The sequence below is a fragment of the Falco punctatus genome (genome assembly GCF_963210335.1).
Source record: "Falco punctatus genome assembly, chromosome: 3".
NCBI lineage: Eukaryota > Metazoa > Chordata > Aves > Falconiformes > Falconidae > Falco > Falco punctatus.
In genome coordinates this window covers 64,778,966-64,806,364 of record NC_137582.1, presented here as the reverse complement: position 1 = coordinate 64,806,364, position 27,399 = coordinate 64,778,966, and the positions used below count along the sequence as shown (strand labels likewise).

General features: G+C 34.8%; 1 long non-coding RNA gene across 1 annotated transcript; it reads left to right on the top strand.

Moving 5' to 3' along the window:
* Positions 1-10,869: 10,869 nt before the first annotated feature.
* On the top strand, positions 10,870-27,054 carry LOC308060333. Its single transcript, XR_013926678.1, has 2 exons — positions 10,870-22,859; positions 22,915-27,054. It is a non-coding gene; the product is annotated as an uncharacterized lncRNA (long non-coding RNA).
* The last annotated feature ends 345 nt before the right edge of the window (positions 27,055-27,399 follow it).

Genomic DNA, 27,399 nt, shown 5'->3' with positions numbered 1-27,399 from the left:
CAAACAAAGAAACAAACACACAATGCATCAGTAAAGAAAGTACTGAACCAGACATCTTCTTCCTCTGCCTTGAACAATAGCAATAGGAGGTCAGTTTTGTTTTTAAAAATAGAAATTAGAAAGATATTGTTGTTCAAACTCTAATTTCCATTTCAGAACCTTTTCCTTCCTGCAAGTCTAACAGATTTAGGAAGTACAAAGAGAAGGAAAAAGACAAATGTATCGTAATTTCCTTCTATTTGGGGGTTTAGCCTTTGCTCCTGGACCTGATTAAAAATGGCTGTGACATTTTTGACTTTGACTTAGATACTTCACACCCTGCCAGATTTCCTTTTTGGAAATGAAAAGTTCCTGTTACAACTGCATTTTCTTTTACAAACATTCATCAGTAAAGATAATTGCAGCTTCTTTTACTAAATCAGTCATCGACAAGATAAGTTGTCCTTATTTGGCTTCTCAGAGTTGAGAAAATGTTCTTTACTATTAACTCTATCTTGAACACTTACATCTTATCCTTCATGGAACATTTTTATTAGATCTGCAAGCCATTAAATGAACCTTTTAGCTTTATGAGTGTGTTAAAGCAAGCATGATATCATGATTCATGGACATTATTTTCTGATTTTATGTGTGAAAAATATAAAATATCCCAATTCATCAGCCTATGTGAATAGTTTTCTTCTTCCTTGAGTTTATCAGTTAGGAATGTCTCATCACCTAGATTAAAGTTAGGAGGTATTAATTACTACATAAATAATCTCATGTAAAATATTTAGTATTTTCCTCCAATTTCTCAAGATTTTTTCATTTTCATCTGCTCTTACTTAACATCTCCAGCTGAATATTTCTCATAAATTTGAACTTTAATATAATGGTTTTGCTAGTATAAGTTTGAGGAAAACCCTGTGAAAGGTATTCTTAGAAAGAACATCAGGCAAAATTTAATATGCAGGATAGTAACAGAGTGCAATTGTGAAATAAATTAGCACCAAACTGAAAAAAAAAAATATCTCTAAATAAACACTACTGTGTTTTGCTTATTTTGAAATCAGAGTAATTTGAATTCTCACCTGTTTCTTTAGTTTTTATATGAAGGTGGGTGGGTTTTGGTTTTGTAAGGAAGAGGATTTGACAATTGTTTTTTATATACATAACAAGCAAGGACATCCCACACCTCCAGTTTGTGAGACAAGAATGCTGCTATTGGGAATGCAAGATAATTCCCTGCTCTGTGTAGACATAGCATGAAACATTGCCTGATATCCTCCCTTCACATATCAGTACGAATTTTTCAATGAAAATGTTCACATATTAGGCTAGCAATGTTTTGTTCCAGGCATCTTTGTTTCACTTAGTATTCACTGAAGCTTAGAGGAACACTAAGAAAGACCATTTGACTAGGCCTATTTCCTTATTTCCAAAAGGAAAAAAAGAAAGCCCCATGCTGATTTGCAGCATGTCCTGCCTCAGGCTTTTGACTCCAGAGCCTCTGTCCCCTGCTTCTCATCTTCTCAGCACTGTGTAGTTCTTCATATAAGCTAGGTCTTTCTGCTTGTTTCTCAGTTTCTCAGTCTGATCTTTGAGTGTAACTGGATCACAGCCTCCCCTTCTCTCCATTCATATTTTCAGGCAAACACAAAAAAGTGGGTACAAAGGCATGGAAGAAAAAGGACTGCTTTTTGTCCTCATTTTCCAGTGAAACCTTTTAATGTCATATCACTGTGGAAGAAAATGAAATTTCACCCCTGGGAACCCACAAATGACCAGGATACCTGAAAGCAAAGGATACAAAAAAGGAGGGGGAAGGGTCTCTGTTGCTTTTCTCACTAATAAATTTCCTGCAGAAACCAAGCTATTAATAACATTTATATATTTATTTTAAGTGTCATGCCTCAAAGTCTGATCACAGAGGGGAGTCCCTGGACAGCAGAATTGTATATGCACACATATAATTGCTAGGTTAAAATGAGAGATTAGAGGTGAGTATTTCAAATAGGAAATCACAAGATAACTGCAACTGCAGTACAATTGCTACTAGAAAGTTATTTTGACTTTCCAGGCAAAAGAGAAGATTACTTTCTACAGGTATATAAAATAGCAGATCTCTTCCTTCCAGGATCCAAGGTTTGTCTGGTTCACTATCATCGCATCAAAAATACTGTCCAAACTACTGTGAGAAAGAACGTATAAAGTCATCGACCTTTAGAGAAAACAGAAGGGATGTTCGTTCACTGGAACAATCTAATTGCTTGAAAAAGCTGTGGTACTTTGGAGAAGCATTAAAACTCTGTTAGAAAGGATACCATGTAGAGTACATTCATTCCAATTAACATTAACTAGCTCAAAGCACACTACAAGTCAGTACAGAAAGGTAAGAAATACATGAAACAACAGGAGGAAGAAAGGAATAAGAGAAAAAAAAAAAAGTAAGTAAGAGATTAAAAATGCAAGCTAAATTAAAAAAAAAAAACACCACAAAACCACCAACAACAATCCACAATGCAAATAAAAAAATTCAAAACATTTGTTTCATTCTGCTGTAAAAAGACTTTTTTTTTCTTTTAATGAGAATGAGAGAAACTCCAGGACTACTTGGAGCTTTAACATAAAGGAAAGAGAGAAAAATGAAGGGTGACCTTCTAAATGCTGATATAATCTGGAGGCTTGCAATTTGACATCATGCTTTAGGAAAGAGTTCTTTAATATTAGCACCAAATATTAATCTGAAATTTAGCTTTAAAATCATCTTTGTTGAAGGTTGATACTACTCCTTCTGTGGCCTTTTCATCAAATTTCTGAGTATCCTGCCAAGCTTGTGGGATTTCTTGGACTATGACACTGAGCAAGTCAAATCATTACTGCATGCTTCCGTTTCTCATTTCAGATATGGCAGCCTCTTCCCTGTCTTGGAAATGAGTTAACTGCTGCTGGGTGAAATGCTACAATAAAACAAAAGTAGTACTTAACTGGCACCCCACTTCAGAAGAGCATTATTCCTGCATCAGAATGAACTTCCTCCAGAAAGGCTTGGGTGAGGAAGGCTCAGTCAGCAAAAAGACCAACTATCAAAGGTTATTTCTAAAATGTATGAAAAAAAACTTTCTTTCCCGATCCTTGCCTCTTCTTATGTAGCAATATCTTCATATGTGCTTTGATTTTCTCTTCTGCAGTTGCTGAAGTACAGTTCTGTAGAGCTGTAGTGTTTTCTTGAATAAAAATTTCCCATAGTATCCAACCCAAGGCACTGATTACTAGTGTAAAGGTGAAATTTATAGTATGCCAGAATGGTAATATTTCAGAAAAAAAAAAATATCTTCTTAGTAAATAACTTCATTGTGACACTCATATCCCAAGCACAAATTTGACAGGAAATTAGTCTCTTCATACTTGCAAAACCCCACACTGAAACTATTCATGAAATTACACTAATAACAAACTCAGAAGGATATAAAAGTAGTTTCCATGATCACTAGGTAGCATGGTGACACCCAATCCTAGACTACAAAAGAGAAAGAAAAAAAAAGAAAAAAAGAAGAAAAAAAGAAGAAAAAAGACACCATTGATCAGGGTCTGTCACCAGACTTTTACCAGAAAGAAGCATGAACACAGAAGGTAAATCTCTATTACAAGGCAAAGGTATCAAGATATTCAGTAGCAATTGTTTGCTGAAGGTGACTGAGTCCCTGTCGCTAGAATTTATAAACTAAGAAACATTGAATTCCACACAAAGATACTCCAAAATAGGTCCAATACAGAAAGGAAAGGTCTTATGACAGAAATCTTGAAGGCTGACAGAATTTGGATAAAAACTATAGTATTTTTTACAGGAGAGGAATGAATGAAATGTGATACTCATCAGTTCAAGCATCACTGAAAATATGTTGCCTCTTTCTTGATTTAGGATGAGGTGAATTATGGTGGCGTTCCTCATATCTTTAGTCAATATGCTTTTTTGAAGGAAGTCACTCCATTACAGCTTCAGTCAGAAACAATTCAAAATTATTTTATTTTTCAGAATTAAAATCAGTCTTTGAAAATCAGCTTCCCCTTGTATCTTCTTAATATGTGTACTCAAGCTTCTTAAAAGACCTGAGCTAAAGCTGGCTACTTACAACTGCATTTTAAGAGCTAACTTCTAAAAATATCTTTAATAAATAATGTGTGTTTTAATAGAAGATTCATTAAGACTGACATAACAAAACATAGTAACAATTGTATTTCAATATAGTCAATAATTTTGGAGGGGTTTTTTTGGTTTTGGTTTTGTTTTTACCAGCATGTAGCATTACTTTTAGAAAAGCACACAAAAGAAAAGAAAAATGATGGTGGTGAAGGGACCCAAAACTTCTTTAATGTAATCAGGGGAAATATTTTTTTTTGTTTTGTTTTGCTTCAGAGACCTTTTAAAACATTGACTTTTTGTTTCTTTCTGACATAGTCATCAGTAGAAGGATGTTGGCATGACTGTAAAGGAATACATTTCACATATAAACATCTTTATGCCTTTATTAGTGTGAAGGTGCCTAAAGGACCACCCCTGACAGAAAAAAAAAAAAAAAAAAAAAAAAAAAAAGGTGTAAAAGAAATGCTGTAATTTGCAATGGGTAGGGAGATACCATGGGAAGAGAAGGAAGAAATGCAGCACACCAGGTTGGGCATTGCCTGCATCCCTCCCACTGGCAACACCATCTCCACCTGTGATAGGCAGAATTCCTTCCCATGGGATGGGTGCTGGGGAAAGCCAGTGCCCTACTGTTTGCATGTGTTTATTAATAACCTCTGGTCTCATGGTTTATCTGTTGTACTACTGGTATTGATTCTGCATGCATAGTTCACTGACTCTCAATTAATAAAGTGCCATTACTAAATCAATACTGTTTCAGTTGTGATTTTGTTTAAACTATGTAAATGGAGTAGTTTACCCTTAACAACAATTAATTGTTTACTTTTGATTTGTGGTTTTCTATATTATGTCCAGGGGTTCCAGTCAGAGATACCACTTTGCGGGATATTAAAAAAAAAAAAAAAAAAAAAAAAAAAAAAAAAAAAAAAAAGTGGAATAAACATGATTGTTGTTTTTCAAGTGTTTAAGAGTTTCAGGATTTCTAAAATTACTTTGTAATTTTATGGACATTATGGACATTAATGTGATCTATGGATGCAAAAGAAAACATTCATGTCTTTGCTCTTTTGATGTTACTCAGATCATTAAGTATGCTTGATCTTATCTTCCATTTTTCACTTTACCAATATTTTAAACATTTTAGAATTTCATAAATATTTTTCAGAATGGTTTGTACACAAAATTTAAATTCTTTACTAACTCTATTGAAACTCAATGAAAACCTCAGAACCTGGCTTGACTTTCATGTTGCATTTAGAACTTATATTATCATAGGCATTACCTTAAGGCTACATTAGCAATGCATTGTCAAAGCTTTTTAACTGAAAGAATAAGTTTAATCAAGAGACTAGGCTAGCCAAGACTTATACATACATGTTTAAGTATGAGCTGCAAGACTGCAACTTCATTCTACAGAAGCATATTTTTGTGTAACAGAACAGTTATGGGGAGAAACATGTTTCACACATTTCCTAGGATAACAAAATGTAGCCATGAAAAGGTGTACTACTATTTAACACAACGTAATTTATTATTTCTTCTCTGTGTTTTAATATATTAGGTTTGCACTAAGAAGCTCTGATCAAGATTACTCCATTTTGCCTAACACATTAAAAGCACACTGCTAATACAATGTCTGCCTCCAGGAGTCTGTAATTTCATTTCTCAGGTCTAAGCAGTCAATGTCTTTAAGAAAAAAATATTTAAAGCTCTTCTGCAATCATAATTCAGAAATATTTTACCCTACCACACATACATTACTGTTACTATTATCAGTGGATATTTCTTGAACTCCTTTCCTCCCAAATCAAGACTACTAAAGGTAAGCAAACTTATTTACATGCAATAATAGCCAAACACTATATTATTTATTATTCAATTATTATTTCAAAGGCTTAAATTACAAGCACATTCATTCTTTAGTCTGGACATATCTCCTATAAATTACACATCACAGATTGCAACAGTTGATCTTAAATATGTATCTTATCTTGCACCTTCCTGCCTAGCTTTTATGCCTATGAAATTATAATGCTGGTACTGCTTCACCACTTTCTAGAAAATGATAGCATCTGTCCTCCAGGTTACATTCATTGCAGAGCAATGACATAAGAAGCATCCCTAAACTGTTAGCACTCAGTTTGTTCTCAGTCGGTTCATTCAAATGTGTTTTCGTTGACTGCGATCAACAGCTCCCCCCCCCCCCCCCCCCAGTTTGATCAGCTTCACCTCTACATTTGATTTCATAGGGATTTGTTTTACCTGCATAAAAACAAGAACAAGAGTAATCAGGTATCAAAAACAGAACTTCCTCTGTGGTCATGTTACCTAAACTCCCCAGTTACCAAACTCTGAATTAGTTAAACAAGAACGGGCACAAACCTCAAGTCATTAATGCTCAAGTACCCACCATCTCAAGTCGTCAAAACTGATGACTAAAAGAACTTCTATATCCAGACAGTCAGTCTTGGGAAACAAAGAACAGATAATGTTAAGACACCGTTATGTATATTATGCAGAAATAAGTCTCCAAGTGAAAAAAAATCTGGCTGCTAGAAGGAGACAAGCTGATGAGGTGTTGCAATCACTAATTTGCACTACAAGCGACAAACTTGTAACCAATCCTGTGCATGAGGGAAAATGAATATGTAATGTATTATGAATATGCAAGTACTTTACTGTACATAATGTGTACCCTTGAGCAGCTTGATGTGCATGTTAGGAGGAAAGATCCTTCATGCACCCAGATCTGCAATAAACCAACATTGGCTTTCTAAATTATCATTTGGTTTAGAGAGTTTTCCTGGTTACGATTTTCCATAACAGAGGGAGTGGCAGAGACGGGCTGCTGTGGTCTGAGTGAGGTGAGGCCTCCATTCCTGTTCCCCAGATCAGAGGCAGGAAGAGATAGAAGAGTCAGAAATGGAGGATTTATGTTTACCCTGGGAAGAAGGGCATTGGGGAAAGGAGTTTTAGGTTTTGCCTTTGTCTCTCACAATCCTACTCTATTTTAAATAGACAATAACTTAAATTATTAATCTCCAAATCGAGTCTGCTTTTCCTGTGACTGTGGTTAGTAAGTGATCTCCCTGTCTTTATATACACCCATAAATTTTCTGTCTTATTTTCTTCAGCTGTCTTGTTTAGGGGAGTGAGGTGGTGGTGGTGGAGTTACTGGGTGGGAATTTGTCAGCCAGCCAACCCTTAACCCACCACATATTCTTATGTCCTTTGAATTAGAAGACAAAATACACTCACATAATTTTGTGTAGATTTAGAAGCTGTCCTTTCACACAGATCCTCGAAAGAATATGAAAAGAAATCTCTGTAAATTTTATCTTGCATTCAACAGAAAAAAAAGGTGGGTATATATTGTGGTTGAAATATTTTGACAAACACTGAATTTTACCACTGTTAGCTAATCTATTAAAATATTATATATTTTTTCTAATGTGTATAGATCACTTATATATTTAGTGTGATACAGAGTATTATTTGTATGAAACTTATCCACATGTGACCTTCACAAGTCAGAAGAAAGGACAGGAAGAAAAACTGAGGAGAGGGCATGAGTCTAGTTTAAGAGATGGAAACAAGCATCATGACAGTGACTCCATGAACAAACAACGGATTCAGAAGTTCAAAAAAAGCTAAAGGCTTTTCCACTGCACAGTTGCTATCTCAGAAAAACAAAACTTTTTCCACCTTAACAGAAAACATGAAGCAAATGCCTGTATGATTTTATTTACTTCACAATATTTAGTATAATATTTTGGACAATGTAGTGATGAATAACATATGGATTTCAAGTTAATGTTGCAAAACAATGTGAATTAGCTTCCAGGGCACTGAGGCAGAAGGTGAGATTCTGTTCAACAGCAGAAATGGGTATTAACTTAACATGAATAAAGGGAAGTATTCATTCAAAACCTAAATGATAAGCCAAAATCAATAGTAAAATGTATCCACATGTTTTCCTCATTGTGGATTGACTATAAAATGGTATAAGTGTAAGCTGTTGGCCCTCAACACAAATAAACTTCATTTTAGAAACTTAAAATAAATACAGCAAATAAAGGTATTGAAAAGAAAATTTTCAGTGATGAGTGCAGCTCTTACATGGCCATTTCAAAAAAGTGTTAGACCAGCTGCATGTTGAATTACAAAATCTGAAACAAAAGCTGAGCAACTCATATCCAGATATACATGAACAGATAAACTGAAAAAACTGTGAGACAAGAGTAACTACATATTGAAAAATACAGTTTGCATTCCTGGATAACATTGCAGATGAGTAAAGTACCAATGAAATGGGTTTATTTCCTCTGTCTCTATTATGATAACTAATTTTTATCAATTCACTTTCTAGAAATGGTGATACCAGAACATTTTATAGAATTTTTCAGTCTTTCAGTTAGCTGGTACTATTATGTGTGCCTTAAATTTAAAATATATTTTTGTGATATTGGAGTCAGTGGTACTACAGAGCTTTCATAGAACTGTAAATAGCTTTATAGATCAGTTGCTTGGTGAAATATTTTAGGTTTTAAATCTTGCAATTTTATAGATTGCTGAAGCAAATATGGGCTAAAGCTGTTTAGAATGGAAAAAAAGACTGTGATTCATACAATTTGGGTTTTTATGGACAGGGGATAAATATGTAAGGTAGATATCCTGGGGTACTTTCACAGTAAATGAAAAGGAACACAAGCATACATAAAAGCAGCCTTAAATGTCTTGTTCACACTTAACTGTTTAGCCAATTTTTAGATGTCTAAATTAGATGGGATAAAGCCTACCCAAAATGAATCCAAAGAATATAGTCTAAAAAATAGGAATTCAGATCAAGACAGAGCTTAAAATACTGCAAAATTAGATGGGAAAGAATATTAAATACTAAATAAATTGTGTTAAACAGTAGAAACCAGTCACTAGGAAGAAGTAATGTAAATAGACTGAATCAGTGATGGGATTACTATACACAATTCTTTCATCAAAAGTCAGTAACAGCATTCACAGTATGATAATGGTGGTAGAAGCTAGAAACTAAATACTAATGACCTGCATACCTAATCTTTGACCTCTTCTGCCACACAAGCCAAAGTTCATATTTATGTACTCTATTGCCATGTGTTTTCTGTGGTCAGATAGATGTTACTTTGATATTGTACAGTACAGTATAAGCTTTCATCTGTTCTGTATAATCAGAGGTATCCCTAATGATGTATTTACATAAAACATATTTCTAGCCTAATTTCAATACTGAAGTCAAGCAAAACTCTCAGAGAATCCATGCAAAACCTTAGAAGTTATATTTGCTGATGATGGTAATGAATGTTTTATAATATAAAATTTGGATTTTTTTGATTGTCTGGCTTTTCAAAATTGAAATGAATATGTATATGCATTTCTATTTCATGCTGTGCTGTTCTAGCCTAATTGCGTTTCTACTTTGACTTGACTGCTATCTCTGCAGCACTTCATAAAAAAAGGTATGTGTATATAGATACATATATATGAATAATTTTCATACCCTAAATTTTAGAAAAAAAAAAGGGAAATGTATTTTTGTCCTCTGCTACCCACAATTAAAAGAAAACAACCAACCAAACCAAACCAAACCTACAAACCAACAAAAATTAATGGCCTGCATGAAACAAAATATCAGCATTTAATAATTTATAAAAAAATATTTTATTTATAACATAAATACATTTATTTATAACTCTATAGAAAGTTCATGAACAAAGCATGAAAAACAGAGCTTGTTAAGAAATCAGGAAACAGCATATTTATTAGTGATAGAAATGTAAAGGTAGATGATAGATAGATTGGTAGATAGAGGATAGGTGATGCATTCAGTAGTTCAGTAGTTCTAAAGAACTCTTTATTCCTTCAGAAAAGGTATATATTTAAAAGATGTAAAAAAATTCAAAGCAATTATTAGTATCATATCAAGTTTTTATGGTTACAAAGCTCTTTTGGAACAAAACCCAATAACCTAAAGTTTATGCATCTCAATCTTAGAATGACTAAAAAGTACTGTCTCACACAGGTGAGACAAAAGAATGAGGAATATTGTTAAACCTTGAAAAAACAACCCTGGATGCCAAACAGTCAAGACTACAAAAGAGAATTTAAAAAACCCCACAAAAACCAACCAAACAAAAACCACTGAAATATTTCTAATGAACGTTACTCTTTCCTTCTCTTATTTGGTGATGTTATCATGCTTCAAAACAGAACAATTTCTGATTGGTTTATAGGAAAATTCCAGTAGAAAATTAATTGTGTTAAGTAAATTTGAATAAATTATTTCAAAGATTTCCCATTTAAAAATAATTTAAATTGTTTATCTCCCCTAGTGAATGAATTTAACTATGTGTAATCACACAAATGTTACTGCAATTTGTAAGTTTATTTTTTCCTTCTTTGCTAGAATGATGAGTTTAAAATAGAGCAATTCAGTATGTGTATAAAACACCTGATTTAAAATTCATTATTGCAGAAATTTATAGAAATAATTATTTGGTTAGCATTCAAAAAATGCAGCAGTTTTAACTTCATGTGTGAAAATCCAGTAAAGTACTGGTTATAACTCTTCAAATGTATAAATCCCTTAGACGAGGGGTCCTCAAACTACAGCCCACAGATACAGCCCCCCAAAATCCTCGATCCGGCCCCCGGTATTTACAGACTCGCCCCACCCCGCCCCCGCCCCCCGCGCCGGGTTGTTGGGGGAAACCAAGCAGCCGCAGATGGCTGCCTGCCACTTCATTCGCGTGCAGGCCCCCTGGTTAAAAAGTTTGAGGACCCCTGGCTTAGACCATCAATAAGCCAGAATCTGTGCAACAGGTTTTCTTCCAATGGAAAATAGTCATTGTTTTAAAACTTTTCTCATTCCAGAGGAATAATGTAAGACTGCTAATGAAGCAAACAGTTGTTTCTTTTCTACCCTGCTACTTTTCTTCTGAAAGGGATGTCAAAGAAGTTGACTCAGAAATAATAAGAAAAGTTTAAGTATTGAGGACTGAGCTTTTTAAAATTTCTTTGAGGATAGAGCAGAAGAATTTAAATCATGAAGATGTAACAGATATTGCCCTCTCCATCATAAAGCTGTAAAAGTTAATTGAAGTAAAAAGAGCCAAGGTAGCTACAGAATGAAAGTGGTTTGCTGTACCTTCAGTATCTATCTTGAGTACAGTTAATATATTTATATTTTACAGTGACACAAAGCATAGACTATAAATATACACACACATATGTGTTTGCAATAGGCTTCATATATATGTAATATAAGGTGATTTTGATGCAGCAAAGCCTACAGTCATCTATATATATATTACTGTTATGGTACAAAAATAACTTGGTACATTAACACACCAATGATTCATCAGATGTCAAGGGTCTACTGTTTCCTTTGACAAATTATGAGGAAACAGGTATTTCCAAGATGACCATGAATTAAACTGATACACTGAAAAAGAGAAGGACAAAAAATAGTAACAGATAAAAAGTGTTATCATTTTTATTTCAAAGAGCATTAGTATTGAAAATGCAAACTAAGTTGTATTTAGTTTAATAATGTAGCTTTAATTTGAGACACATATTTCAGACAGTGGTGTTTGTAGAAACATTTTAAATCACTTTTGAGATTTAAAGAGTAGTCAGCCTAGAGAAACAGTCAATGCTATCAGAATGAAAATATCTTTCTTATTACAAGCACAACTCAATACTAATCATTAGATACACTATTTTACCTGACGCAAAATTCCCTGATGCAGCGACTTCAGTGAGATGAGGCTTTTGTGTCTATTTTCACAAATACTTATAAAACTCCATTGTTCACTAGGCACATTCCCTTTGTATGATTTGAAATAGGCATTATTAACATGATTGACATATATGTACTGGGTAAGAAAAACTATTGCATTGTACTTAATTCATAGAACAAACCCAAAGAAATTCTTTTTATCTCAGTAACTCTGCAAAAATAACTTTTCTTGCACACATGCATATCCAGTGATTCAAAACCAGAAATAACTAAGTGGTAGATACAATTATATGACCAAACAGTACCTTAATCAAATTATTCAGTAAAGATTCACAATTAAGAAATATTTTAATCATTATCATCACTATTAAAGTATCTACAAAGCTAAATCATGAGCAGAACTCTTTTGTATTAGTTATTATGCATTCCTCTCACCTGTCCTTAGCCATCTAAAAGTTAAGTATGCTAATAGCAACTTTTAAAGCAGCTCACTCTTTCCTACCTCATCATGTTAGATACTTTTAATTTGTTAGGATACACCATCTTCTTCCTCCAGTTACTACATCAGAAGCCCAGGTGACTACAGCAGACTAGATACTACATGGTTAAATATTGATGAATGAATGCTACCTCAAAATACACTCTTTTCTCTGGAGAGTTTATATGTAAGTAAATCATATCAATAAAGTCCTACTGCAGAGTAGCCACAGTAGTCGCTATGCCATACTTGTGATGATGGTATTATGGAAATAGCAACCACATACAACCAGCTAGAGATTTCCTTCCAAAGTCATCTGCAAACCAGATGGGAACTACCAGTGAATGCAGGGTTCAGGGTAGGAAAGGGGTCCTGTGCTACTGGAGTCCTTTTAATCCAGCTGCATCTGCATTTTTGGACCCTCAGAGAACAGGGGTCTAACATATGGACACCTCACAACAGCTGTGCAGCCAGAAACTTAGATTAACAGTAATTGCTACTTTTTTCATCTCAGTGTTATACTTTAAGTTTAGCTACAAAATTGTTTGACCCTACAAACACTTGAGGAACACACATATTTTTGCACTCATCTGATTTAAACCTCTCTGGTTCTTCTCAAAATATCTGAATGCTCTGATTGTGTTGAATAAATTACTGATTTAGGTGCTAAATTTGAAAACTAGACTTCAAAATGCAATTGCATAACAGATATAAACATATCAAAAAAGGAACTCCACATCTACTGATATGCATAAACAGATGAAGCTAAGCTACACAGTTGATATTTGAGCTACTGAAGCTTGTGGAAAACAGATTCAGTTCACAAATAATTGCTGTAGCACTATACAGTAAATAAACAAAAATTCATTTCATGGTATTTCAGTTTTTATGGTATTTTTCAAGACACAGTCTGTAGATTGCTATTACTTCTACTATAAAATTGTAATATTACAGTGGTGTGATAGTGTGGATCTAGCTAAAGGTCTGCCAGTTTTTCCATCATAAACCTCTATTTTAAAGGGCTGGGAAATCCACTATAAAATCTTCAGACAAGCATGTTGTAAACATCTTACAGAAACACATATCTATAATTTTCAAAGGTAAACCTAAGAAAAGAAATAAAAGTGAGACAAAAGAACAATGACCTGGATTTATTAGGAAACACATTTTGTTGGAGTAACATTAAAAGCCTGGAAACTTGTAGTTAAACTCATGCTACAAATAAATGCTCGAAAATCAAAATATTTTTTGTGTCTCTGTGGTACAATGTAGGAATCAGATCAAGTCTGTAGCAGCAACACTGGTTATCTAACAAACCTTTAAGGATAAAGATGATCCAAAAATGCTTCTCACCTACCTTTTAACTCTTCCATCTTTTAACTTTTCCATCAGAAAAGGCATGTTCTGTTGATTTTTTCCACAGTATTTTTATGAATTATCATAATTTTCTCCATCTAGTCCTTCCACACTCTTTGCTCTTGTACACCTACAGCAAGATAGAGATAAAATAAATAAATATTAAAATGATAGATTTAGCAGTAATGAGATCAGAAAACAAAAACCTTTAAGGAATTCTGAAACTAATTTTTTTTTAGATGGAATTCTGAATATTATTCTGTTAAAATTATTTTCAAGCATCAAACCTAAGCTTTTTTATTGAGACAAAGAAAAGACAAAGGACTGGTTTAAAAGCCTTCCTGACACAAGCTGCTTTAAAAATAAAGGAAGTATTGAAAATATTTTTTTTCTAGCTATATTGTTAATATATTGTGGGATTTCATAATACACAAGGACACAGAGGCTTGTACGTGCAGCATGGCAAGTTCTCAGAGAGCAAAGCTCCATTTTGGATAAAAATTAAGTACTTCTTATATCATAGAGACATAACAGAGCATAGGACACCATCAATTTGAGCAGCCAATAGATGCTGTTAATTTCCATTTTTCACCTGTAACAGTCAATAGGTAATTATGATTTCTATTCAAATCAGATTTTTTTCTCAGATTGTTTCCACCTTCTCAGACAATCAGCTACTGTTACAGTCCTTTGTTTTTTATTCTTATCTATGGTAACTCAAGATGTCTCTGGTTTCTCAGAACCCCAGCTGTACTTCAAGAATAACAGCTTCACTTTTCAGGGATGTTTTTGGTTCCCAGGGTAACATTTCCCAGGATGGCAGGCATTTTCTTTGTCAGTGTTTTTTAGCAGACATTTATTTTTGTTGTTCAGTAATTTTCCACTTCTAACCAGCCCACCTTTATGCTGCTCACATCACTTATTAACCCATTCAAATCACTAATACAGTGAAAAGGTGAATCTCCAGAAAGAAGGTGAGAAAATCCTAGGCTATATCTGATATACTGCCAGACTGCCTATAGGTCTGAAGAAGTGTTTAAAAAAAAATGTACAAGGACATATTTAGCTGTTTCTTGATGATGAACAATCAGTAAATATTATAACCCCCATATTTCTGTATACAATACTCCTTAAAAAAAACCAAAAAGCAACAAACAAATGACCAACTCTAAAGGCAACAGGAGACAATATGAAAAAAATTTCTTGTTCTTCTTGATGACTTTCAAATATACTTGTGAATTAATGTTTTCTTAGAAAAATTTAGGTTTTCTTTCTTATTATTAGCCAAAGCCACAGTGCGTAAAATGTAAAAGAGAAAATTTTCCACAACAGTGTCTGTAACTGTTATTTGATAATTTTACTTCACTTTTAGAGAAAAAAACCCTACAAACTCTTAAATGTAGTCTTCATAACATGGGCACACTGTTTAGCACAGTAATCCAGACTAATCTATAAAACAATACTGTGGTTTCTAAAACACAACTGATAGCTGTAGTCTAGTGATAGCTGTTTTCACGAAGCCTCTGCAGTAAGTGTGACTCTGGTGGGCTTGTAAGGGGGGAAGTACAAGAGAAAACAGGAGAAAAGAGTACTTTACTACTGAGCTGATCTTTAATTTTCATAACAATTTCTATTGTTTGCAAGAAAGAGCTGGTGATGATTGAGACAGTACATAAAATCAGGCCTGACCTGACTGGTTATTAAAAGGGTACTTGACTCCTGGCAATGTACAAGCTGCAAAGAACAACAAACTTTTTCATCTGACTGGTTCCAGTAAATTCAAAACAACACTGCATATTTTTGTATGCAGGTATATAACTACTTTTGTATAGGAAAAGTATTTTAATAAACTAATGGATTATTGACACGGACACCTCTATCTTGCATAGATTACCTCTATAATGATTTGTATTGTCTTATTCAGTGGAGTGTTATAGGCAGGCATTAAAATTAAGGCTGCACACCTGGGAAGAAGCATTTGTTAGGCATTATATAGAGAAGAGAGAAAAGCAGAAGTGGCATTGGAGAGTGGAACTTAAGGACTCTAACTTTCACCTGGATAAGCAAGTGAAAAACTGAAGGTGGATTTCATTTGTAGACACCTTCACTGTCGTAACAAACTACAAGTATAACCTTGGGAAACGACAACTCAATGCAAAGTATCAAAATACATCAAGGACAGTATATATTTTGATCTTAAGAAAATATTTTTTTTTTTTTAATAAAGAACAAAGTCAAACTGTTTTCATCATTTTGTCTTTTATGCTTATTACAAGACATGAGAGTATTTGATTTCAACACTGGAAAGTTCTTTTGAAAATGAAGCAAACGCTTACAAATGGGATAAGATCTGTGTATTGTCATGACATTTAAGTTTTAAGAAATCAGATTATTTCGATGAAACCCCAAAATTACATGAGAATTCCAGACAATTGCTGCTGAATATATCATCATGTTGAGAAATACAATTTTCCCTGAGAACACAGCTCACTGCCTCTGTAGCAAGATTAGGTGTTAAACCAAAATGGGCAATGCCACACTGAGATCTTAGTTTGCAAAATTTGCATTCTTCTTTAGTTCCTACTTTAAAAAGTTCTCTTTATTTGATTAATGTACATAAGCACTTTCTTGTCAGTTGCACTATAAACAAGGTTTAATAATAGTAAGACAAATCAGAGAAATTTTGACTTTGAAGGAAGCAATTGCACCTGCAAGCAACCATGCTTTCTATTTGTGAAGACATTTCAACCCAAAGACTTTAAAGACATGTGAAAACATTCATTAATTCAGCCTCACAGACCTGAGAAATATATCTTGAAAGTAAATTTCAGATACCACTGTCAGAAGTTCTACACTAATAAGAGCTTTGTCATGGTGGATTCAAGCTATGTACTCCCCTATGGCTGCAGAGAAAAGTGAAGAGTAAATGAACAGACACTGACTTTGCTACTTGGGAGTATTCAGGAGATCGTACAACTGAACATCGAGAGAGATCACATGATGAGTTAGTGCCAGAATAAAACCAGAAAAGTGGGAAGTTCAAGACATGACTAAGCTGGAAATTCCTAAAGTGAAGTTTGTAGTAAATTTGATATTTGTGCTACTGTTTATGAATGTGTGAAATTACTTGTGTCAAATAAGAGCAATACCAGGATATTTTTTTTTTAAAAAAATCTTCTATATATTACTATCCAGTCTCAACTAGGTGCTTAGTAATTTTAAAGATACACAGGAAGGCCATTCAGAACTTAAGAATATCTCTTTATATTTGTACTTTTCCACTGTTTTGCCTACCAATTTTTACTAACTTATTTCTAAGATTTTTATAAAAGTATGGCTATGATTTGTTATTGATTTAACCTTCTTTTTAGTCACTGTCCTATCTTGTATTGCACTAGAGTTCTATCACTATTGGATGCAATTGTCTGTAGGGCACAAATACAAAATACAAAGTTGAAAGAATCACCCTGTACTATGAAATAGAACATGAAGCAGGCACACTGATTCATGGAAAAAAATATTTGGCTTATTAAATGAAATGAATGTGATTATTAAACTTAATATACCTGAAATCATATTCATGCATATCTAGAAAAGATTTTAAGACAATATCACAGACAAAGGAAATATTTTAAGCATGAATCAGAGCAAATATCCTCATAAACAAAACCAACAAATAGCACAAGAAAATGTTCTTATGGACATATTACAAAGAATTTGAGTCCTTCCTTGGAGGCCTATCCTCACTATGATTACTTTGAAGGACAAGAAAAAAACCAAAACACATTGTTTTAGGTAGCTAGGAATTTCCTTCATAATCATAGTCTTAAAAGTAAAGGTGAGATTTTTCAGCAATTGTTTTTTTCTTTTTCTGAAGATGAAAGACCTAATCAGACATGCATGAGAAACATGTAACTTGATCTTAAGAAATGCTATGACAGTCTCCCCTCTATCTACAAGCTTTGGGTAGAATTTGGATTCTGCAAATTGTGATTCTTCCCAGGGATCTCTCCAGTTACACTGTGACTGTTTTTCACTTAAGTTGGGCAATGTTAACAGGCATGGTTACAGAATTCATTTGATGCAGATGTGTGTTTGCACAGCATATGTGCATGAAAACCATCCACCTGTTCATTAACAGAAGATTTAAATATGTTTTGATACTTATTTTCAGCTTAACAAGTTAATTGAGCACACAATACTGATACTGTGCCAGGGTGGTCTGAATGAAATTCTGAACACGTGATATCACTCTTGATCTTGCCAACAGTGTCAACAGTATTTATTAATGATCCAGTGATAGCCTTGACACCCAAACAACTACTGAACAAAAATGGAAATGCAATTATGCCTGAGAAATGTCCTTAAAATGTAAGATTTCTGACAAGATGGTAGTTTTCTCACACAGCCATGGTGTGCCCGGCTTGAACTAGTCTTCTGGAGCTACACAGGTGTTTCTTTTCTTCATACTAAGTTCTTTTTTTTCTTTTTTTTTTTTTCTCTCTCTTTTTTTTTTTAATGAGCTGTGTAGTTATGTAAATACATTTAAATTGTTAATTTGCAAATAATGCATATTTTTTTTACAATTAAGGCCATTTCCACATATCACTTCTTCCTGTAATGACTAACAGCAATTGGCTACCGATTTATTTCATGCATATCTCAGTGTTTCTCTTTATGGTGTCAGGAACTGAAGGAAAAAGATACAGTTTAGTTTGGACTGTTAGCACACACTGAAAATGGTTTGCATATTACTAAAATCTTGACTACTTCTGCTAAGTACAGCTGCCATGCTGGGTGGATGAACCTGTGTTCATCTGGTTAAGCCAAAATCCTTCACTGTGAGAAGGTTCATTCGTATTTGCTTTTTCAAGCTGTTCCCTGAACTGGAGGATTGCAGAGAATCTGTATTTTTTTCAGCTGTAGCTTGAAAAGGAAGTGTCCTCAACTTGTACTTTGAGGTTTTCCTATCAGAAGCTTTATACAAATTGACTGCTGGAGGTTGTGTCACAGGAATGACGGGTTCAAAGTCCGTGACTGAAAAAATGTACAAGAGCACTAAAACATATCTCTGCAATTTCTCTCAGCACAGGTCAGAAGAGTGAAAGCAAATTAAATACAGATTCACTTACCATCACATACACAAAGTAATTTTAATAATAGCCTTTCCTTCCCGCAGAAATTTCCTCAAAGCCATGAGACGATAATGTTCTAATGTAATGTCTCTATTTATTTCTAATTACCTATTTCTCTCCCCCTTTGGAAGCTGTCAGTTATATGTGTCTTACTGTGCCATTTCTTATAACAATTTCCTACTAATGTCACTATTTAGCAGTGACCTTAGAATGAATAAAGGACATTCTCTAGTCAAATGCAGAATTTGTACTTTACAGACAGGTCTTCTGACCTGCTACTTAGATATGAAACAGTTACAGCAATAGCTGTTTTGAAAAGTTTACCAAACTATTATCTGTTGTTGTGGTGTCCTGTGCCTAGTGGCCAAACCCTGATGCCTTGGAGGAGGAAACTGTATAGTGCATTTTACTTGTTATCAGTAATGAGCCCAGATATTGAGTGAAGGGAAAAATGAGGCAGTATTTCTTGACAACTTCACAGTAACCTTCCAAAACCATTTTTAGTATGAAAATCGTTACTTGATTGGTCTGGACTGAGAGGACCTTCAGCACTTCAAACATATTCTGGCAGTTAACATCATGGGTACAATATATCCAAGACCAAATGAAGTAATTCCTGTTTAGCACTCCTGTTTAGTCCTACCAGATCTTCCTCTGTGTACAAAATGCCAAATGTCTACTCCTGTTGCAGAAGGCTCTGAGAAATTTTCTCATACCTTCAGTGCCACATAAGGAAATACAATCTCATCATGCTTCACTCCCCAGTAACACTGAGAATATTCCGGTCAACAGAAAGCTCTTTGGCAATTACTTCTGTCCACCCTGCTTGTCTGGACACTTAAGGACATGAATACAAAGCCCCTGTTCAGGTTAAATAAAGTGAGGGAGAGAAAGCAGTGTAGTGTTTGTGCTGCTGCCTGGCACCTCAATGAGCTCGTTATTCAACGTGGCTTTGTGAGAACTTGGCAAGAGGCTTAAATCCGTCTCTGTCCTGCCTTTCTCTCCACTTCCATCACCAGGCTGTAAAAGGAGAGCCTACCTTTCAGTCATTTTGTGATGGCAGATGTCTGTGTCTCCTTTACAGGGATAAGTTTTGTGCCCCTTTCCTCTTCTCCTGATACTGGGCATTACACAGAAGAGTATAGCTATGTCTTGTTTATTCCTTCCAGTCAGGTATTTATGCACATTGATAAGATTCCCTCCTTAGACTTCTTTTCTCCAAGTTAAAAAGTCCTGGGTCTTTCAGCTTCTCCTCATATGACAAATACTTCAAGCTTTCAGTCATCTTTGTGGCCCTTTGCCAGACTGACTTCAGTAGGAAGGATAACCTCCCTCAGCCTCCTGATTACACTTGTCCTAATGCAGCCCAGAGTACTGATGGCTGCCTTTCCCAGAAGGGCACATTGCTGGCTCACAGTCAGCTTGTCATCCATCAGGGTGGGCTTTTTCTGCCAATGAGAAAATCCCTTGAGAGCAGTCTGGGTATGTTTCAGATGGACCCTGTTCTAAGGAATTTTTCATGTTTGACTTCTTTGGAACAGGGACTTTAATGTGTATTTTCCAGGTCGTGGATTTCCTAACCACGTACTATTGGTTATTTTAGGTTGAGTTTACTTGTGTAAATAATTATGATTTTCTTCATCCTACAAGACTGCTTTAATCACTGAATTACCAATTATTTCCGAGTCTTTTGGCATTGATCACCAATGGTATTAGGCAAGTACTTCAGGGTACTGAGGGAGCTGGCAGAGGAGCTTGCCAAGCCACCCTCCATCATTTATCAACAGTCCTGGCAAACTGGAGAGGTCCCAGGAGACTGGAGGTTACCCAGTGTGACACCCATCTACAACAAGGGCAGAAAGGAAGATCTGGAGAAGTACAGGCCTGTCAGCCTGACCTTGGTGCCGGGGAAGACTGTGGAGCAGGTCATGCTGACTGCCATCACACAGCACCTGCAGGACAACGGAGGGATCAGGCCCAGCCAGCAGGGGTTTAGGAAAGGCAGGTGCTACTAGACGAACTTAATCTCCTTCCTTCTATAACAAGATGACCTGCCTAGTGGATGAGGGAAAGACTGTGGATGTTGTCTACCTGACCATAGTAAAGCCTTTGACACCATCTCCCACAGCATTCTCCTGGAGAAACTGGCTGTTCATGTCTTGGACAGGTGTACTCTGTGCTGTGTCAAAATCTGTCTGGGCAGCTGAGCCCAAAGGGCGGTAGTAAATGGAGTTACATCCAGCTGGCAGCCAGTCACAAGTGGTGTTCCCCAGGGCTCAGTACTGGGGCAAATTCTGTTTAATATCTTTAGTGACAATCTCGATGAGGGGACTGAGTGCACCCTCAGTAAGTTTGCAGATGACACCAAATTGGTGGGAGTGTTGATCTGCTTGAGGGCAGGGAGGCTCTGCAGAGGGATCTGGACAGGCTGGAACAACAGGCCAAGACCAATGAGGTTCAATAAGAAGTGTGGGGTCTTGCACTTGGGTCACAACAACCCCAAACAATGCTACCAGCTTGGGGAAGAGTGGCTGGAAAGCTTCCTGGAGGAAAAGGACCTGGGAATGCTGGTTGACAGCCCGCTGAACGTGAGCCAGCATCATGCCCAGGTAGCCAAGAAGGCCAACAGCATCCTGGCTTGTATCAGAAAGAGTGTGGCCAGCAGGACAAGGGAAGTGATTGTCCCCCTGTACTTGACACTTGTGAGTCTGCACCATCCCTGGAGGTGTTTAAAAATTGCGTAGATGTGGTGCTTAGTGACATGGTTTAGTGATGGACTTGGTAGTCCTGGGCTAATGATTGGACCTGATGATCTCAAAGGTCTTTTCCAACCTAAACGGTTCTATGATTCTGTTATATTTCTTAGTATGCCTTTTGAATTAAGACTGTTCTAAGAAACTACATAGAGTCAATGCACTGTTGTAATAGTGAATATCAATGAAAGAAGGAATGGTGGTCTAACTGCAGCTCTCTTTAAACTTGTATAACATTCAGTCATGAGAAAAAAAAAAAAAACACAACAGGAAAAAACAAAAGAATCATAAGTATTGGGTCAGTTTCTAGCAAGTACTTCAAGGACTGTGAGCTCTGAGTGTGCTAGACCTCTGCAAGTTCATATTAACTGCTCAAGGCTACACACATAATTCCAGTTCAGGGAGCACTGAGAATTCTGTGCTATGTTAACCTGTGAGATACTTTGTCATTTATGAGCCAGAATTTCCTCTGCATGCCATCTTTCTGATGTCATCCTTCTGACAATAAAAAGTGGTAGGAAAATATCTGTATGCTTTATGGCCAGTTTAGAATCCATCATACAGATTTAGTATACATAAACAGTTACCCTTCTGTGTACAGTGAAATGATTCAGGTAAAGATGTCTGTCTTTACTGAAAAATTATTTGGGAATAAAAAAAACACTTTGATTTTGTATGAGAAATAACATTTCCAAACATTTTTGTATGGAACTGCTTTCTTAGGAGTAAATTAATTAACCAGCTTAACTCAGAATATTTTGAAATGTTTCACATTCACCTTTCTAATTGTACATGTGTGAAAAGTCAAACCCAGGTATTGGACCATCAATACTATGTGTTTTATTATATAACCACAAACCCTTATGCCACCTTTAAACCTTCTTGATCTAAAAAAAGGAAACAGAGCAGGTAATTGCATCAAACTGAACCATATGAATCTTTTGCAATTAGTGGTTTTGTTATAGCTTGCAATAGGCTTTGATGTTGTTTTCTTCTCAGAATGTGAAAGGTATAAAGAAGCATATATATCACCTTACTATAAGATGATATTTTTAGGTTCCTATCTTTTAGAAATTTGCATATATACCATTATCCATCAAGATGTCCCACTTAATAAGTCAGCATGAAACATGTTACACACTTTTAATTCTTCAGTGAATGGCAAGAAAGAAAGAAAGGAGAAAACAAATTACCTTTTTTAAATATAAAAAAGCAGAACATTTACATTCTTTAAATAACTGTTTTGAAGTTGTCTAAAATAAGAAACAGATATACAAAATCATGTCTTTATAAAGAAGTCCATGTGTGATGTTCCTTAAAAAAGATGCAATTATTTCTTCCTATCACAGGATCACTGTGATCAATAAGATTAAAAGAAATAGAAGATTAAAAGAAATGCATACGTATAGTTCAGGGTTCATCTTGAAAAATTGTGACCTGTCAGAAAGCTAGTGTATCATATTCATAATAACACAGTTTATATCTCTTTAGAGATATGCCTTTCAGATAGCTTTGGGAAACAAAAGACTTAATCTGTGGTACATAGTGAAGGAAAATATCAGAAATTAAAAATCTGCTGTTCAATTGATTGCTAGCAGCCGCTCTTTGTGTATCTCTAGTGATTACTAACTTGAACTTCCCAGCTTTGCTCACTGCAAATAGATGTATGTTCCCAGGATTGAATAATGTCAAAAGTATAGGTCAAAAGCATCACCTTAGAGTGAATGTGAAAACTTATAGTATATACTCTGGAAAATTAGCATGACTTTGCATTTGAGATTAGAATGTTATCTGTTAGAAAAAACAAACACACAAAAAAACCCACAACAAAACCACAAACCTAACAAACCTTTCAGTAAACAGGAACCACGAGGCACTTCTGTTTTGAAAAGATAACTTGAACAAATCTAGAATGAGTGTATAAGAGGTAAACAAAACATATAATTTCTTAATGTGGCCTTTGAGTGAAGACTAATCTAGGAAGCCACGCTACAGTCGCTGCTTAAGTGGTAGGTGAACAGCAATGAAAAGAGGAATGGTGAACAGCAGCTATAAATCTGTTAAGAAAGGAAGGGAGTGGTACCTATTTGTTATGGTTTCATTATGGTGTCAGTGAGATATTCACAGAAATATTAACTCAGTCACAGATTTACCTAATAGGTCACATCTAGTTGTTAGAATACATCATGGGAGCAACCTTCCCTACTGGAGTGTTTGTAATCTTCTGTGAGAGTAGCCTAGCCTTGTGGATCAGATAAAAACATACGCTAAATTGTTTTGTTAACAAGATAATACTATCAAAACTGATAACTGATATCATAACCGATTTCAAAATTGTGGAATAAGAACTAATATGTTTCTATAATAGCCCTGTTTATTTATAAAGCCCTTGGATGATCAGGAAGAGAAAATGGAGCTGGTGCAATATAAAGTTCAATCACACTTGGAAAGGCAATAAATGGAAACATACATAATAGCTGACTGTGCTGTATTTATTCTTACAATTCTTTTGGTAACTATTTGGACATTTTTTATAAAAAATCAGGGTTTAATGATAATGCCTTATGATTTTAAATTAACTTTCAGAAATGGGGATCAGTCTTGTGTTCCTTCTAAGTTTCACTGATGAAAGTGCATAAATAGGCATCATTACTGGGCAAAACATGCAACATTAAAGGTAAAAATTGCTTCATTATGCCAGTGTGCTATATTTATTTACATATCAGAGTTTCAAGATTTTACATCTCCAACTGCAAGACCTGCCTTCAGATGACCTAGAAGAAAATTAGGACTGAGATATAAAAGCACCTGAATACAGCTTGATTTTCTACATTTGAGATGTCTTTTCCTCTGAGGTACATGGTATTATGGAAGCTAATTTCTGAATCTGTTACCAGGATTCACTGTGCCCCATATAATTTCTTCTCTTTGATTCCATCAACACTATTTCTGGAATACACGGAAACTTCTAAGCAATGGCAACTTTTGGAGATGAGTTGTCTGGCCTACACTGGATAATTCTGGCTGAAATTGATGACTATTCTGAAGGAATGAAGACTTTCAGCAGTAGCCATACAATCTCACCATTACTTGGTTTTCATTTGCTGTGGAAAGGAGTGATTTTCTTCTCAGCTACAAATCACCTGTATGACATTTTTGCCCTGAAAATGAGTTCCTCTTCTGAAAAAAAGGGGGGAAACTTTTCTGGACCATTCATCATCAGAAGACTTCCTGTATTGTAGAAACACAACACCCCTTCAGGAGTCACTGACTGCTTTCAAAATTGTCATTTTGAAATTAGATGTCGGCATTTTAATGAAAGAGGTAAGCTTTTCCATCTTGCTGGACCTGCAAGACAAAAACACCATTCTATATTTGTGTGCTGTTTTTTATATAAGTACAAATATTTATTTTTAATGTTTAAACTCCAGACAGTTAGAAATGATGAATCAGAGCCATCTGGGTCAGGGACTACTACATCATTACTAATCAGGATTTCTAGAATATGGTCAAATGCTAAAAAATAAAGATTTCATATTGGTGTGTGTTTTTTCAAGTTTAGATATATTTATTTATTTATTTATTTTCCTTCTTGGAGATGTCACATGCGTATCGTATTAAAAACATTATTTGTGCCTTGCTGATAAAGTGACCAACTGCACTGACTAATTGAGACATAGCAAACTTTATTTTGTCTTTTTATGTCATTCTTCCTTATGCTAGAGTGTAGATTCTCACATTCACATATCCACAACATTTCATATTTCATTAATTATAACATTTCTTAAGGTGGGATCAGTAGCAGTAATTGTTTGGTTACTAATAATGTCAGAATAAAAATAAATGCTTCCACACCCATTAATTTGTCTTAACTTTACAACTAACTTTTATGCTTATATGTTATTTTTCCTTTATTTATTCTTTTTTTTTTCTTTTTTCTTGAATTTGGATATAAATTTTGTGAGCATCCAAAGGCTTGACAACATGAGATGGCATTTTCAGACACAATCTCGGTTATTAACATATCCATCATCTTTGTCATCAGTTCACCATCAACATTTTTTCTGCAGTAATTGGTCCAAGGAACTATATAGACATTTTACCAGTTGACTGTTTTTTAAGGTAGTAGGGGGGGTTTGTTTGTTTGTCTGCTTGGGTTTTATATTTACTGTATAAATTAACCTGAGGTGGATTCACCTCAGGTATATAGAATTCAGCATGGAAGATAAATTCTTAATTTATCACTGGGACTTCCAAAGAACTTATTCTTTTTGAGTAATAATTGTTATATTTATCCATTCTTTGTATATGTTCTGTCTTTTGCCCTAAACATTTCTTTACCTAGTTCTGAGTTATCGATTTATACCTGACTTTGCATATCTTCTAAACTCTCAGGAATATATTGCACATCCATGAATCATTATATACTTGATTTATAAAAATGGAATTTTCAAATTCAAGATAAGATGCTCCTAATAATATGTCTCATGCTTTATCTCATAATTTTCAAAGTATACATATGTATCTGGAATTTATCATTAAAATAATTAAATGACATTTAACTATAACAGATGTTGGGGGGAAAGTTTAATGGTTTTGAAGTACATTACTAAAAACTAAGATATATTTCTTTTTAGAAAAACAAAAGGTAAACACAACAATTCAAGTAAACACAGAGAATTTTCTGATAAATTTCCCTTTAGCAATATGTTGTGACAGGAAGGTGCATTGAAAGTGTCTCAATAGGTGGATGCTTTTTTTTTTTTTTTTTTTTTTTTTAATTATCTAACATTAAGATCTTAAACTAAATTAATTCCTAGGGTCCTTCTACCAAACAGAAAGAGAGAACATGTAGGGGAAGACTTTCTTATCTTAAGGCAAGGGAGAGAGAAGATGAATCATCAGCTAAAAATTCTAGTTCCTCACTATTAACTACAATGGAAGCAGATACCTGCTGTCACTAAATGCTCAAGTTTTACACTGTTAAGTTTAAGGGAATTGAATGTCATAGAAAACGTCTTGCAAATCCTAAACTAGCATGTCTCAGTTCTTCTAAGTGTTGTGCAAATATACCATATGAATGACTGTCTAGGTTTACAGCATCCAGTGACTGTGTTTTTTGCAATGCTGTTCTCTCATCTGTACTGATACTTGTTTCACAGGAAAAGAAAAAATGCTTCACTGAAAAAGACTGAAGATAAACCCCTATAGAAGCTGCAGGTAAAATTAGCTGTTTCAAGTTATCTTGTGCTCACTCCTAGCTGGCTACAACTTCTGTCTCCAAAGACACTTGTAAAAGTACTTGGGAGTGTCTACAGTAGTAGCAATTTTACATTCCAAATCAAATATATAAGACACCATACAGTTATAATTAACACCAGATTTAGCTGTAATAATCTATTACTGGTCTGATAATATCTTATTAAAAAACCAAACCAAAACAAAACAAACAAACAAAAAAAACCACAAAACCAGAACATGGGACAAAATAAGAGGAACAATGGGTTATAGGGAATACCACATTTGTGTGTTGAAAACCTTTGAAATTTGAATGGCTTCTATACCAGTAAATTTCATGGGCAAAGTAGAGTAAAAGGCAACCCACAGGGGATCTGTATACTGAAGTTTCTTTGAAAACTAACAAGATTATAGTTTTTACCCAACCCGATCATTTTACATGCTTGCTTGCTCACTTGCTCACTCACACCTTAACAGTGTGAAACATAGACTTAACTGTTCTTGAGATTTCTTGTCTCTTGAGTAGCGTTGTTATCTATTTT